A 9,175-nucleotide genomic window follows, 5' to 3' on the forward strand; every position below is an offset into this window, starting at 1 on the left:
CTTTTAACCTCTTAAGGGGCCTGGGTGATTCTCCCTTCCATTCTTTCTCCAATTCAGTGGTTGGATGCTCTTAAACCTGCCATGGGGTCATTTTCCTTTTAATCCAAGAATTTACATTAATGGATGAATGAACGAATGACTAAATGGATAAGGGGGTAAAGGGTGGTAAAAGGAGGTAATAGGAAAATAATTCAAATAACTATGTATACAATTTATCAGAAATTGGGGAGTAAACAACTTAATAATTATAAAGGCCCAGAATTTCTAAATAGTTTATAATCATTCATTAATCATGTCATCACCCCTGCTACAAAATACTATTATTTCTAATTTAAAAATCGATCAGCTAAAGAGGGGCCTGGAAAATTAAGGAATGAATTACAAAGCTGGGCTTCCATTTACCCTTCTTGTTCTTGTTTTTTCCTTCTTTAAAATGGGGAGAAAAATCTCAGAGTATCTACTCACCTCACCAAAGGAAAGTGAAGGTAAATTAATCATTATAAAGTGTTACCCTTACAGAAACTCTACTGATTTTCATGATAACAACCAGTAAAGAAGAGACTAGAAGGGTTCTTGTTCAGTCATTTTTTGCTTGTGTCACTCTTCATGACCCTATTTGGAGTTTTCTTGAAAAACTTAACGGAGTGGTTTGCCATATCCTTTTCCAGATCATTTTACAGATGAGGAAACTGAGACAAGCCGTGACTTGCTCAGGGTCACTCAGCTAGGAAGTGTCTGAGGACAGATCTGAACTCAGGAAGAATCCAGCAATCTATTGGCTGAGCCACCTAGCTGCCACCACACTAGAAGGGACACCTACCTAAGTACATTCTCTTCCTATAAGGAAATGAGTTCTTCTGAAGCATTACAGGAGACTGAACTGGGGAAGGAAGCCAAGATACCAATACGTAGTCCTAAATGCTGTTTACTAATCAGTTAAATCTCTAATTTCTGATTAATGGATCAATGTCAACCTGTAGGGATGAGATCTCTATATCAAGTAAGTCATTTCACCTCAGTTTCTTCACCTGTGAAATGGGATATGAGAAATTCTATAGCATAGGGTCACAGATATTAGAATTGGAAGAGACTCCTGAAATCCCTTAGTCAAACAACTTCATTTAACAGATGAGGAAAACTGATTAGGAAATTTAGGGATCAGCAAAAAGTAACATGGATAAAGTTATTTTAAAAGGTCTCTTCTATCTTTTTCATTCTATAGTTTTGTATGGGTGGTATGGCACCTAGGAGGCCTCAGGGATAGCAAGGCTTGTCATATACCAACTTTCACATTAGCAAGACCCTCCACTTGAATGGGAAACATCCCTGGCTTTCAATAGAGTTGTTCTGGGCTGTTTTGCCCAGGGTCCCCCACTAAGTAGTAAAGTGGTCTGCTAATCCATTGTACTACCCACTTGACTATATACAGTTTCATTCAATTTAAAAATAAAGACAGCAAACCACATCAGAGTTTTAAGCAGGAAATCTAGAGAGGTTGATGATGAAGAAGCTCTGTTTCATTATGCACCCATCTCCTGCCTTTGGGAGAATTCCTTCCTCTAGTCCTAGGAAGACTGCCATTCCTTCAATTTGCCCCAACTGGTCCCCCTCACCCAAAAGACGTCACCCTAAAGCTAAACTGTTATCTAGGGATGTTGATAATTGACTTAAACTCATTCCTCAGTGATTAATAAATTCCCACCCAGTCATACCTCTCCATCCCAATGATTCTAAATCCCGACTCTGTCATCATTCAAAATTTTCCACACACACACACACACCAATGCCACTGCCTGATCTCTTATTCCCATTCCCCTAAACCCAACCCCTTCCAATGCTCTGAGATTCCCCACCCCTTCTGTGCTTTTTAAATGCACCACAGGAAACAGACTTGATTTCATCCTACATCTATTCCTTTCCCATCCTGTGCATTTCTGGCTCTCTTGATGAGACAGCCTGGAGGGCCACTCATTTCAGTAATGAATTTCAGTTTCAGAGAGTTGAAATATTCCTTGTTTCCCCATTGTCAGTTACAGATTTCCCCCTTCCACCTTCCCTTTTGAGATCTACTCCATCCATACCTATCACCCAATCAAAATTCTGTTACTATTTGTCTGCTACCCTCCGGGGAAACTCCCCTTCTTTTTTTCTAGGAATTAGTGCTTGGCTCACAGTCCTTCTCCTTCCCAACTCCTTTCTCCATACATGTAGGGTATGCTAGTAATTATTTAACAACTGGCTTCCTCCCAAAAAACATATGTACAACACACTTTTAAGTTTAATTTTATTATTTTCTTTTTTAACTATTCTATTTTTCCTCAATTGCATGCTTAAACTTTTGTTTAAAGTTTTGAGTTCCAAATTTTATCCTTCCCTCCTTCTCCCTCCTCTGAAACAGTAAGCAAATTGACATAGTTTATACGTGTTGTACAAACATATAAAAAGGAACTGAGTCAAGTTTACCCCCCAAAATACAAGTCATTCTTTAGTTGCATTATTTTCATACAATTTCAATATAATCACATCATTTTCTTGACAATCAATAAAACAACAAATCAATCCCTGAGTTGTAGCATTTGCCATTTTCCAAGATATAAATAATCACACTGAAAATATAGCAATCCATATGAGCTGGCTCCAAACACACCTCTGCCTGGGGAATTCAATATACATATTACTTCAAACATCCTAATTTCATAATTCCTCAACTTCATATGACCTAGTCCTCTACCTCACCTCAACAACACACTTAGATGGTTCTGATTCTTGCTGTACAACTACCACACTCATGATCTCTGACATTTATCTGATTATAATCTGTTGTAATTCCTTCTCTCCTTCTGCCTTGAAACACCAAACCCTGTTTTGTCCTCACCATGACCTCCGATCTCTCTATTCCTCAATTTTTTCCTATACTAGGGCTTTTCCATTCACAATGCTTTTTCACCCAAGAAAGGCTTATGAAACCCCAGGTATGTAAGTATATAAAATAGATATGCAAATCAAACATTTACTGATAATAAACAATAATTTTGTGACCCTCACATTCAGTTACAAGACTCCATCCATATAGAGTCACAACCCACAATTAAAAGAAACTATGTCCTAGACTATCCATTATTCCGGCACTAGTTACAATGTGCTCTCTTCCCTATCTTGGTACTCTGTTGAACCAACTCTCTTGAGTTCCATGAGCCTCATCCTCAGATTACTTCCACCAGCTGCTGCCTTAACTCCTATACACATGTAGGGGAAACTCAAAAAACCATGCTACAAATTTATGTTCCTTAATCTCAAATGGGCCTCACTGCTAAAAAGGTAATCTTTTTAACACCTTTTTCATTAACTCACTGTCCCAACTTGGTTTTTGAAACTTTTTCATCCCTCCTCAAACTTCCTGTAATTCCCCCTTCCCATCACTCTCTCAGCTGAGAACCCTGCCTCATGTTTCGCTGAAAAAAATAAGGCCATTTACTAAGAGTTTACTCTTCTCATCCCTCTTTCTCCTCCTAATCTCGCTATTACCTTCCTCTCCCCACGCCCATCTCATCTGAAGTAGTCCTACTTGCCAAGGCATCATAACCCCTCTAGAAATCTTAAGTTCAATATGTTTAAAACTAAACTTATTATCTTCCTTCCCCCCCCAAAAAAAATAAAACCCCTTCCCCTCTGAACTTCCCTACCACTTACTGTCTAGGGCAGAAGTATCAAACATGCTGCTGCAACACTCCCGAGTGCAGCCCAAACCAAATTAATTTGGAAATTTGGATTTGGATTTGGAGATATTTAATGAAATAATAAAAATACCAAAAAAAAAAATGTTGTTGGGGCAGCTAGATAAATCAGTGCATAGAGCTCTGGTCTTGAAGTCAGGAGGACCTGAGTTCAAATCCAACCTCAGACATTTTAACACTTAGTTGTGTGACCTTGGACAAGTCACTTAACCCAATTGCCTTGCAAATAAAATAAAATGTAGATAATAGTACATTTAAAACTAAATCAACATGCAGCCCGCAGGGATCCTTATACATGGTAGAGTGATCCCCATTCAATCTGAGTTTGGGTGTCACTGATCCAGGTCATTATCATCCTCCCAGGTATCATCTTCCCTCTCCCTCACCACCCTGCCCCTTGGCCCATATCCATTTTTTGGATCTTATGGATTTTGCCTTTGTAACACCTCTTCATTCTTATGACACTCATATCACTTTGCTTTAGGCTCTTACCTTCTCATATCTGGACTATCTCATACCTGCTAATTGGCCTTCCTGCCTCAAGTCTCACCCTTCTCCCATCCACCGGCTACTCAACTTTTAAATTAATCTTTCCACCGAAAGGATCTGAATATATCACCTCCTATCCCTAACCTCCCACCATTTCCCACTCTTTGCCTCATTCAATAAATTGCAGTAGTTTCCTCTAAGATCAAATATAAAAATCCTTTATTTGGGTACAGGCTAGAAATGGCATAATGATCAAAGGTCACACATTGCTCAGAAGTTTTTACTTATAATTCCAAATTGCTATCCAGAATAGTTGTACTCATTTACAAGTTCAACAATACACCAATGTGCCTGTTTTCACATAATGTTTCCAACATTTACCATTTTCCTTTTGTGAGCATCTTAGCACTCTGATCAGTATGAACTATTTTAATTTTACTTTCTCTAATAAATACCAAAATATTTAATTATCTCTTTTTATGGTGGCAAAAAAATCCCTGGAAACTAAGGGGATGTCCGTCAATTAAGGAACACCAACATAAATGTGAAAGAATATTATTGTGCTATAAGAAATGAGGAAATAGATGATTTCAAAAAGGCATGGACTTACATGAACTGACAGAGTAAAATAAGCAAAGGAGCAATTTATACTGAACAATATCAATATTATGGAAATATTTAAAAGATTTTTATAAATTGATGAAGAATGAAATGAGTAAAATCAAGTGAACAATTTTATCCAGGAACAATATTATAAAGATAAACAACTATGACCAATACAATGACCATTCATGATTCCAGAGTTCTGATGATGAAACATACTAATGCAGGCACACACATATATAAGTGTGTATATATGAGACTACATATACTATATAATTATATGTGAATGTATCAAATCTTTAAACCACATAACCATTGAAAGAATTTATTTTGTTTGACTATGCATATTTGTTCCCAAAATTTTTTACTAATTTATTTTATTTTTTAAAATAGAATTTTATTTTATTTTTTTTAATTCTAACTTTTTATTGATAGTACACATGCATGAGTAATTTTTTACAACATTATCCCTTGTACTCATTTCTGTTCCGACTTTTCCTTTCGCTCCCTCCACCCCCTCTCCTAGATGGCAGGCAGTTTTATACATGTTAAATATGTTACAGTATATCCTAGATACAATATATGTGTGCAGAACCGAATTTCTTGTTGCAAAGGAAGAATTGGATTCAGAAGGTAAAAATAACCTGGGAAGAAAAACAAAAATGCAAACAGTACAAAATGTTTTTTGTTTTTTTTCAGTGAGGTAAGAGTAGGAAGGAAAGAAAATAGATTTCTGGGTTTTTTTTTTTTGTTGTTGTTGTTGTTTTAAGAAGTAGAAATAGCGCTTCGGATGTGAAATGCTGCATACTTTCAGATGAGGTCACTGTATTACTAGTTTTACTTTATTTAAAGAGACCTCTTACAAATTAGGAGAAATTATAAATATTTGTAATAGGAAAACAAAATATGAATAAAACTTAAAAAAAAAATAAAATAAAACCTCTGATCTTCAAAGCTCTTTACAACCTGGCCTTCTCCAATCTTTCTAATCCTTCTCACACCTTACTCCCTCCTCATGCATTTCAATGACACTGGCTTTCTTCCTTGGTCTTCCACCAACAAGACACTCCCAACAAAATCTCCCAATTCAGGGCATTTCCTCTAACTGCTCCCCATGCCTACTGTTCTCTTCCTCATCTCTGCCTTCTTTCTTCTTTGACTTCCTTCAAATCCTTTCCTGATCCCACCTTAATACTAAAGCAAATCACTTAACCTCTTTGACCCTCTATTTAATCACCTTTAAAATAAAACTAAATGGCCTCTTAGATCCTTTGCAACCCTAGATCAATGATACCATGATCTGTGGTTACTTCAGTATTCAATTATGTCCTTAGGTTAGCACTGTGAGAAAATGGTGTTATCCATTTATTTATTTGTTTGTTTGTTTGTTTGTTTTTCCTGGGGCTGGGGTTAAGTGACTTGCCCAGGGTCACACAGCTAGGAAGTGTTAAGTATCTGAGACCAGATTTGAACTCGGGTCCCCCTGAATTCAGAGCTGGTGCTCCATCCACTTCACCACCTAGCTGCCCCAAATGGTGTTATCCTTTAGGTAGATCCATTCATTTGGGTGGAATCATTCAGGCTAAACTAGAGGACACTTTCTACACTATCTTCTGACCCATTCCACTCCATGGAAGAGTAAAGAGAATTGGGGTGGAGGGCCTGAATATAACTCTGCCTCCTTGTGGTCAATTAAAAAATCAGGAAAAGAACAAATTTAAAATTCTCAATTAGACACCAAATTAGAAATTCTGAAAGTCAAAGCAGAGATTTAATAAAATTGAAAGCAAACTATTTAACTAATAAATAAACTAAGGCTTATTTTATGAAGAAAAACAACAACAATAAAATAAACCTTTAGTTAATTTGATTTTTAAAAAGAAAGAAGAAAATCAAATTACCAATATCAAAAATGAAAAAGATGAATTCACCAACAATAAATATGAAATGAAAGCAATCTGTATTTTACCCACTTATATGCCAATAAAGTGAAATGAATACTCACATAAATATAAATTGCCCATATTAGCAGAAGAGGAAATAGGATAGTTAAGTAACTTTATCTTAGAAACAGAATATAATTGCAGAAAAAAACTTTTGATAAAATATAACACTCACTGTTAAAAAAAAAAACCCACAACAATAATAACAACAACTAGAAAGCATGGAAATAAATAGAGATTTCCTTAAAATGATAAGTTGTTGTTTATCCTTCATTTTCCAAGGGGACCAATGACATCACAAGGGTGGTACCTTAATTCATATGATTGAATTTAAGTGAGAAAAAATAGTACTCTTTTCCAGTCGTTGAAATCTTGTGGCAAGGCAAAAGTCAGCATGACTGGTAATGACCAGGAAAGCAATAGATGACCTTGATGTCTTCAATATTTGACCAAACTCTAAGCACTTCATAGAGTCACCTTCAGTCTTTTTCACAGCCTTTGAACAAATTGTTCTCATCTGCTTCTGAGGAAAGTCTTCACATGTTTGGGATAAATACCCCCCTAACTCACAACGGGTATGAGAACTATCTGTTACCCTTAACCTAGTTTAGTTTGTCTGCCAAGATGGTTTGCTTTTTAGAACCATAGGTGAGAGTTGAATACAAAGTATACACCAAAAGTAGAAGAGCAGACAGAAAAGGGCTCAGCAAGGCCTCCCACCAGAGGCACTAGTCCTCCTTGAACACCCCATACACTTCAAAATGATAAGTAATATCTATCTAAAATAATAAGCAAATGCTATTTGTGATAGGATAAACTTCCCAATAAAATCAGGGTTAAGTAAGACTGGCCATTATCACCAATATTATTCAATAATGTACTAAAAATGCCAGCTATAACAGTAACAAAAGAAAAAAGAAATGGAAGGAATTAGACTAGGCAGATTCTTGTTAGAGAATCCTAGAGAATCAACTAATAAAGTTGCAGGATATGAAATAAACTCACATAAATCATCAACATTTCTATAACTTACCAACAGAATCCAGATAGAAAGACAGATTCCATTTTGAAATAACTGCAAACAATATAAAAATACTTATGAGTTTACCTACCAAGATAAACCCAGGGAATATATGAATATAATTACAATATACTTTCCACACAAAATCTAATCTAAACATTTGGAGAAGTATTAATTGGCTCATATGGAGACTAGACCTAATAAAAATGAAAATGCTACCTAAATTTATTTATTCAATGCCATACCAATCAAATTACAAAAAAATAATAATTTTATTGAACTAGAAAAAATAATAACAAAATTTTTCTAGAAAAAGAAAAAGTCAAATGTATCAGGGGATTCAATGAAAAAAAAATGTAAAGGAAGATGACCCAGAAGAACCAGATATAAAACTGTATTTTACAAAGCAGTAATTATCAAAACAATCTGGTACTGATTAAGTATACTATTTATACACTAGTAAATGACGATAGTAATAAAGTGTTTGATAGACCCAAAGATCTAAGCTTTTGGTACAGAACTTTCTATTTGACAAAAATCGGTGGGATAACTGGCAAGGAGTTTGGCAGAAACTAGGTATAGACTAATATCTCATTCTGTATACCAAGGAAAAGGTCAAAATGATTTAGATTTAAAGGATGACATAATAAGTAAATTAGGGTAGCATGGAAAATTTTACCTGTCAGATCTATGGATAAGAAAATAATTTATGACCAAACATGAAATATGAGACATAAAGTGAATAAATACATTAAATTTAAAAGGTTTTGCACAAAGAAAATCAATGCAGCCAAGATTAGAAAGAAAGCTGAAAAGTGGAGAAGGGGAGATTTCTCTGGTAAAGGCTTCATTTTACAAATACATAGAGAACTGAGTCAAATTTATAAGAATACAAGTAATTCTCTAATTGACAAATAGTCAAAGAATATGAACAGGCAAATTTTATAAGACATCAAGAAAAATGCTCTAAATCACTACTGATCAGAGAAATGCACATTAAAATAGTTCAAGCATCACCTCATATTTATCTTATTAGATAATATGACAAAAAGGAAAATGACAAGTGTTGGAGGGGATGTGGAAAAAATTGGGACACCAATGCACTAATGGTGGTATTATAGAATGATCTAGCCATTCTGAAGAGCAATTTGTAACTGTGCCCAAAGAACTATAAAACTGTGTATACCCTTTCACCCAGAAATACCACTATGAAAAAGGATAAAAATCTACATATATAAAAATATTGATCTTTTTTTGGTGGTGGCAAAGAGCTGGAAACGAGGAGGAGCTCAACAATTGGGGAATGGCTATATAATTTGTGACATATGATTGTAATAGAACGACAAAGCAACATGATTTCAGAAAACTCTAGGAAGACTTATATA

At 35.3% G+C, this 9,175-nt stretch overlaps 1 long non-coding RNA gene across 1 annotated transcript in view; it reads right to left on the bottom strand.

Moving 5' to 3' along the window:
* Window positions 1-7,846, bottom strand: part of LOC141556402 (uncharacterized) — a 44,033-nt gene extending 36,187 nt beyond the window's left edge. Inside the window, exon 1 of the long non-coding RNA XR_012486524.1 lies at window positions 7,803-7,846. This is a non-coding gene — a long non-coding RNA (uncharacterized LOC141556402). The remainder of the gene's footprint in view (window positions 1-7,802) is intronic.
* Window positions 7,847-9,175: the final 1,329 nt, after the last annotated feature.

Source organism: Sminthopsis crassicaudata, chromosome 2 (assembly GCF_048593235.1).
Source record: "Sminthopsis crassicaudata isolate SCR6 chromosome 2, ASM4859323v1, whole genome shotgun sequence".
In the NCBI taxonomy this organism is placed as follows: domain Eukaryota; kingdom Metazoa; phylum Chordata; class Mammalia; order Dasyuromorphia; family Dasyuridae; genus Sminthopsis; species Sminthopsis crassicaudata.